Source organism: Amblyraja radiata, chromosome 1 (genome assembly GCF_010909765.2).
Source record: "Amblyraja radiata isolate CabotCenter1 chromosome 1, sAmbRad1.1.pri, whole genome shotgun sequence".
Lineage (NCBI taxonomy): Eukaryota > Metazoa > Chordata > Chondrichthyes > Rajiformes > Rajidae > Amblyraja > Amblyraja radiata.
This window is the reverse complement of record NC_045956.1, coordinates 38515974-38523094: the sequence shown is the minus strand read 5'-3', so window position 1 is coordinate 38523094 and position 7121 is coordinate 38515974. Positions and strand designations below refer to the sequence as shown.

At 45.8% G+C, this 7121-nt stretch overlaps 1 long non-coding RNA gene across 1 annotated transcript; it reads left to right on the top strand.

Moving 5' to 3' along the window:
- The first annotated feature begins 1067 nt into the window (after nucleotides 1–1067).
- Nucleotides 1068–6271, top strand: LOC116971153. The gene is made up of 3 exons (XR_004411428.1): nucleotides 1068–1363; nucleotides 2347–2348; nucleotides 6239–6271. It is a non-coding gene; the product is annotated as an uncharacterized LOC116971153 (long non-coding RNA).
- Nucleotides 6272–7121: the final 850 nt, after the last annotated feature.

The following is a 7121-nucleotide window of genomic DNA, read 5'->3' as shown; positions in this document are numbered from 1 at the left end:
GGGACAGAGTTTAGGGGTAACATGAGGGGGAACTTCTTTACTAAGAGAGTGGTAGCTGTGTGGAATGAGCTTCCAGTGGAAGTGGTGGAGGCAGGTTCGATTTTATCATTTAAAAATAAATTGGATAGGTATATGAACGGTAAAGGAATGGAGGGTTATGGTCTGAGTGCAGGTAGATGGGACTGGGAAGAATAAGTGTTCGGCACGGACTAGAAGGGCCGAGTTGGCCTGTTTCCATGCTGTAATTGTTATATGGTTATATATACCCGTTCTATATATACCCGTTCTAAATATACCAGTTCTAAATATACCCGTTCTATATATACCAGTTCTATTTATAGTGCCCTCCTTAATGTTTGGAACAAAGATCCATCACTTATTTATTTGGCTCTTTACTCCACAATTTGAGATTTGTAATAGAAAAAAATCACATGTGGTTAAAGTACACATTGTCAGATTTTATTTATTAAATGCAGGTTTGTATTGGTTGTTGGAGAGGAATTTGCTCGGACTGCTAGCTGATGAAGAAAATGTGTTATGCGATCCCGCTCCCGTTTTTTGCTGATCGATTGCATTGCCGGATTAAAGTTAAACACGGCTAAAAACACCTTCAACGCCTTCAACGTCGCGGATGTGCAGGACAAAACGAAAGGTATGTCGTTTATTTAACATATTTTCTTGCTTTTTGATGTGGCTTCATTTTAATCTGCTGATGTGCATAATGTTATTTACGCCCCAATATGAATCGGCCGTGTCTTGCCTGCCGATAGGAGCTTAAATCATGGCAGCGGCCACAATCGATTCATTATTTATTTGCACAATCATGTCATAAGAACATCTAAATCATCTATATTGTGTGTTATTGTCTATCCATGATCAATATTTTCACACTAAATATCCTCAGTACAGTTTTGAAGTTACAAAAGACTCCTGAATTAATGGGAAGGAAAGTTCGAGAAGGGATAAAAGAGTAAGTTCAGGGCCAATAGTGACCGGTGTGAGAGGGGAGTTATTCAAGGGTTGTATATGAATGCGCGAAGTATAAGAAATAAAGTGGATGAGCTCAGTTAGAAATTGGTAAGTATGATGTCGTGGGAATTACAGACACATGGCTGCAAGACCAGGGCTGGGAACTGAATATTCAGGGATATACATCCTATCGAAAAGACAGACAGGTGGGCAGAGGGGGTGGTGTAGTTCTGTTGGTGAGGATTGAAATCCCTTGCGAGGGTAACATAGAATCAGGAGATGTGGAGTCAGTATGGATTGAACTGAGGGATTGTAAAGGTAAAAAGGCGCTAATGGGAGTTATCTACAGGCCCCCAAACAGTAGCCTGGACATAGGGTGCAAGTTGAATCAAGAGTTAAAATAGTAAGATTAAACGAGAACCTACCAGTTTGAGGTTTGATCTTTATTTTATGAGGAGTTACATTGAGGGATTACGTGAATAGAAGCCGTCAGCCCGCATGCGCGTCAATCTTCAAAGCAGTGGTGTGAAATCACAGATTACAGTTGATGAACTGAATATAGTAAGATTCGAGAAACTAGAACTACCAGCTGATCTTTATGAGAGAGGGTTGGGAGTGGAGGGCACGTAATCGCTCAATGTAACTCCTCATAAAATAAAGATCAAACCTCAAACTGGTAAATTCTCGTTTAATCTGGTAAATTCTCTAATTTAATCTATTTTACTTCGGAGTCACGTGAGTGACTACGTGAAAATTTTGAAGCTCTGTGATTTCATGCCGTGAACACGAGTCCACATAACACAACTGCATCAGTTGACCACAGATGATTGAACATTAAAAAACATTCAGACATGACATAGATTGAAACATGCTGATGTTTTTAAATGTACAAATGATAATAATAGTAACCCCTTTCATCCAGGAGGAAACTATAAAACTGAACCTAAAATAGGATGGCAAATACCCTCGGTCTGGCAATGGGTTTGTTGTCAAATGATGGGAAAAGGTTTGTTCGATAGACCATCCTGCAGTCGCTAGGATGTGGTCCAGTGGAACGTCCATAACCCTAGCTGCTATGTCGTTGCAGCCCTGGTGGAGTGAAATTGAGACTGCCAGTGATCACTCCTGCACAAGCCAGACCCCGTTTAAGCCACCTGGAGGTGGTCTGTATTGATACCTTTTTATGAGGTTTTATGTAACTAACAAACATAGCTAGTTCAGAGCCTTTAAGGCTCTTGGTGACCTTAACAAACTGTTGTGGATGTGCAACAACACACAACCGGAGGTCCATAGGGTATGCCAACCTCTAGTTTGAAACCTGATGCCTCTGGTCTGCTTTGCTTGCTAAGTCATAACATAAAATGTTATAGTCTACAGATGTAACCATCTTGTCCAGTCGTCGCTTATGCAATGACTGGATCCGTTGAGATGTAACCAGCGCCATGAGCATTACCTTTTTGTAAGTGAGTTAGACCAAGGACAGGGATGTAGTTGGAGCCCATCGGCGAAGCAGTGTCAGCACAATGTCAACATCCCATATCTCTCAGTCCCTGGGCCTGGGAGATTTTGAGTTGGAGATACGTTTCATAAATCTGGCTATCAGTGGGTGAGACATCAGAGTGATGTCCCGATCCCAACAACAAGTATGACGATAAGGCACTACTGGCACAAACTCTGTCCCTCGTAAAATTAGTTTAGAGAGGAATTGCAAAACATCTGTTATACGTGTCCTGTCATACGTATGTTGGACTGTAAACAGAACACTTCCCACTAATGACATGGGGGATGCACAATTTCTTGGTACTACCTCTCCAGGCCTCAGTGATCATGACCAACGTACGACCAGACAGTCCGAGCCCTAGGTAAGGTCTTCTCAGACTCTGAATCAAAGATTTGCTTCGATCATGCAGTGGATGGTCCTCCCCAGTCTCGGGGTGAACCAGCAGATTTTTGCATCACTGCTACTGCCCCTGGGTCTACACACTTAGGTAACTGGTAATTGAGTTGAGCTGTGAACAAATCGATGTTGCCTTTTCGGTTTTATTTCCTGGAGGTAAATAACGAGACCTACTTACCAGTGTCTCTAACTCCAGGTCCCTTACCTTTGCTGGAGTTTCAGCGAAGTTTCATTCCCAGATGCCGTCCACATGTTTGTCATTTTCATTAGATCGCTGATGCTGCGCCAACTTCTCTTGTAGTGGCTAGTCCGTCCCCGACCGAGCAGCAATTTTAGAGGCAAAGCACACCACTTCCCCTCATGCGATTGTCATACATTATGCATTAAGCATGGGATCCCAGCACAAATCATATTCGGGTTCCTGTTTGGAGGGAATCCATACTAACCTCTGACACTCTTTTAGAGTGGGAGTAATTGCACCTGAACCAGGTGTACCATCCATATCCTCAAATTGTGTGTGCATGCTTCTGTACCAAGCATGTTTTGCGACACCATCTCCCATAGTCTTTTGGATGGGAGGTAACGCTAACCTTGAACCAAGGCAGCTGCAGGCACGTGACTTGAACTGCCTGTGTATGCATCCATGACAGGAGGCATAATATATATGGCTCCATCTTCATCCATCTGAATGGGAGGACGTATGCAACCTGAACCAGGAGCTGCCTCAGGCGCGTGTGCATGTATTTTAGCACCATCTCCATCACTAAGTTCAATCGAGTGGGAGGAATTGCAACCCTGAAACAGGTGTCGCTTCAGGCACATGTGCACACTTCTGGATCACCCTCTACCACTCGTCATTTGAGTGGGAGGAAATTTGCAACCCTGAAACAGGTGCTGCTACCTGACATGCCTTAGGATGGAGCGTTCTTTGACTGCGCAAGTCGCAATCTTGTCTGACATAGATGCCCAAGACTTGGCACTCACTCTGAATTGGGGTTGTCAGGTTGCTTCCTTCAGCAGCCGCCAGGACTAGCTATGCAAATCGATGCTCTGTTGGTATCTTCATTTACCAAACAGGCTGCACATGCTAGTGACTCCGAGTCCTGCTCCTTTCCGATGCCAATGCCGTCTACAGGGAAGGACTGGAGCGTCTCTGGCCCCCGTACGTCAGACATAGAGAGAGAAATGCTAGAAAAAACCTGCCAGTTATTTGTCATGGGTGAAGACGTTTGCAGGAATGAAGACGCCTATCCCAGTTAAATCAGAGATTTGACCACTTTATTGATATGAATAAAGTCGGCGTCTGGGGGAAGAATCTTCCACAGTCCCTTTAATGAGTGGAATTACCATGACGTCACCATGTGTGCTCGCACAGGTGACTGATAGGTATTGCTCAACAAGGCTTTCCAAGCCAGGGATCTGTAATGCCATGGCAGGTCCGATTCCACTACACAATTTATTGGTGTAAGTGAAAATAATATAGCTTGTAATTTCTCTATATTAACACAACTAAATTTGCATGATGATACATATTATGATATCAAGAACAAACCCTTGAACTAATAAATTAGTCAGAGGATACCAGCATAAAAGTGCCCACCGTGTATAGACATATATTTGAAAGAATATACTATAACTGCTACTTCCATGTTTATGGGTGTTTATGCCACTAGTGACGTGAAGGCAACTCTGCCCCCCCCCCCCCCCTCCCCAGGTATTCTGGAACCTTACTGATGAATGGCAGCATGTGCCATGGATATTCCTCCGGGGTTGGAGTCAGTCATACACTGACTCATCGTACTCCTCTCCACAGAGAGGGAGATTTGTGAGCAGCCCTGTACACAGGTGCTGCCGTAGACCCCCATGGACCTGTGCTGATATGGCCCTGATTAGTGGACCATATCAGGCTGGGTAAATGTCCGAGGACGTACCTCTGTATGTCGGAGGGGAACCCTCCTGGCCGGGCTACTCCAGCCCAGGCCTCTCCGACTCCATTTGGTTGCCTACCTCAGGGCGAGTCGGGTGCGAACCCGACGGCCACCAGCTACCTGCTCTCCTGCGGTCCGTAGCCGGCATCCCCTCGGACTAGTATCCCCGCGGCCCGACCGGATATCGCCCGAATTAATAAACCCTAGGAAGTCGCTGACCGCACTGTCAGCAACTCAGGCAGCAAACCCGACGGCTACCTGCTACCCATACTTCTGCGGTCCATAGCCGGCATCCACGCGGTCCATAATAGGTTTCCCCGCAGTCTGTCCGGTTTCGCCGTGTATATTATGTCCAGCAGGAAAACTCTGCGAAGAGAGATTCCTGCAACAAAAGGACAACCTGAAAAGTAAGTTTAAACTTACCTGTAGGATTTGAAACTTACCGCTGGAGGAGCGACGCGCCGCCAGCCAGTCGTTGCGCAATGCAAATAATAACAGTAAATTTAATTTTTATAGCGCTTTTCTAAGACTCAAAGTCGCTTTACAATAGTAACAGACAATAGCAAACGGAGAAGCGGCGAACAAACAGCGCCAGCGTCCTCTCCGTGCAGCACATAAAGGAAGAATACAGATATAACAATAATAAAGACATTTAAACATAAAAACATCCCCCCACAATGGTTCCCATTATGAGGGAAGGCACAAAGTCCAGTCCCCATCCCCAGTTCACCCATAGTCGGGCCTATTGAGGCCTCCACAGTTGCCTCCATGGAGGCCCGATGTTCCAGGCCGTTCTCGCCGGGTGATGGTGCTCCGGCGTCAGGAGAATCCTCACAGCGGCATGGGAACCCTGGAACGCCCGCTTCCGTACTGGAGACTGCGGCTTCCGAAGCCAACAAGCTCCACAACTGGTGATCTCGTCGAGAGATCCCAGGCTCCTGATGTAAAGTCAGCGCCGCCGCCCGCAGCTGGCCACTCCTCAGACCCGCAGCTCCGCGATGTTTTTTATCACCGGTCCCAGCATTCCAGCGCGGCGACCCGGGCAAGGCATCGCCCGCACCGCGATAACGCTCCAACGCTGTGCCGCCGCCGAAGCCGTGGTACTGGGCGGTCCCCGACAGGAAACGCCGCTGCAGGCCCGCTGGTAGGCCGCGAGGATGGGTCGAAACTGCAGCCCGGAGAAAAGCTGCCTCTCCGACCATGTAGGGACCCTGAAGGATAGTTTCCCCCTTTCCCGCCCCCACCCCCCACATAAAAAAGTTTAAACCTCCAAACAAAACACTTTAACTAACTAAAAATAAAAATAAAAGATGAAGAGACAGACAGCTGCTGGCTGGGCAGCCATGCACAGGACAGCGCCCCCAACCGAACAATGCAGTAGATGTAATGATGCGCATGCGGGCTGACGGCTTCTATTCACATAATCACTCACGTGACTCCGAAGTAAAATTGGCATGTAGCAAAGGTAATGGTATGGTGGTCATGGGAGATTTCAACATGCAGGTAGAATATGAAAATCAGGTTGGCACTGGACCCCAAGAAAGGGAATTTGTAGAGTACCTCCAAGATGGATTCTTAGAGCAGCTTGTACTGGAGCCTACCAGGGAGAAGGCAATTCTGGATTTAGTGTTATGTAATGAACCGGATTTGATAAAGGAACTCAAGGTAAAGGAGTTATTAGGAGGTAATTACCATAATATGCTACATTTTGATCACAATTTGAGAGGCAGAGGGAAAAATCAGAAGTGTTAGTATTACAGTTGAGCAAAGGGAACTATGGAAGCTTGAGGGAAGAGCTGGACAAAGTTGACTGGAAAGATATCCCAGTAGGGATGACAGTGGAACAACAATGGCAAGTATTTCTGGGAACAATACAGAAAGTGCAGGATCAGTACATTTCAATGAGGAATAATAATTCTAAGGGGAGTAAGGGGCAACCGTGGCTGACAAGGGGAGTCAGGGACAGTATAAAAGAGAAGTATAACTTAGCAAAGATAAGCGGGAAACCAGAGGATTGGGAAACTTTTAAAGAGCAACAGAAGATAACTAAAACGGCAATATGGGGAGAAAATATGTGGTAGAAAGGTAAGCTAGCCAAGAATATAAAGGAGTTTAGTAAAAGCTTCTTCAGGTATGTGAAGAGGAAAAATTTAGTTCAGACAAATGTGGATCCCTTGAAGATAGAAACAGGTGAATCTATTATGGGAAACAAGGACATTGCAGACGAGTTGAACAGGTACTTTGGATCTGTCTTCATTAAGGAAGACACAAACAATCATCCAGATGTACTAGTGGCGAGAAGACCTAGGGTGACGGAGGAACTGAAG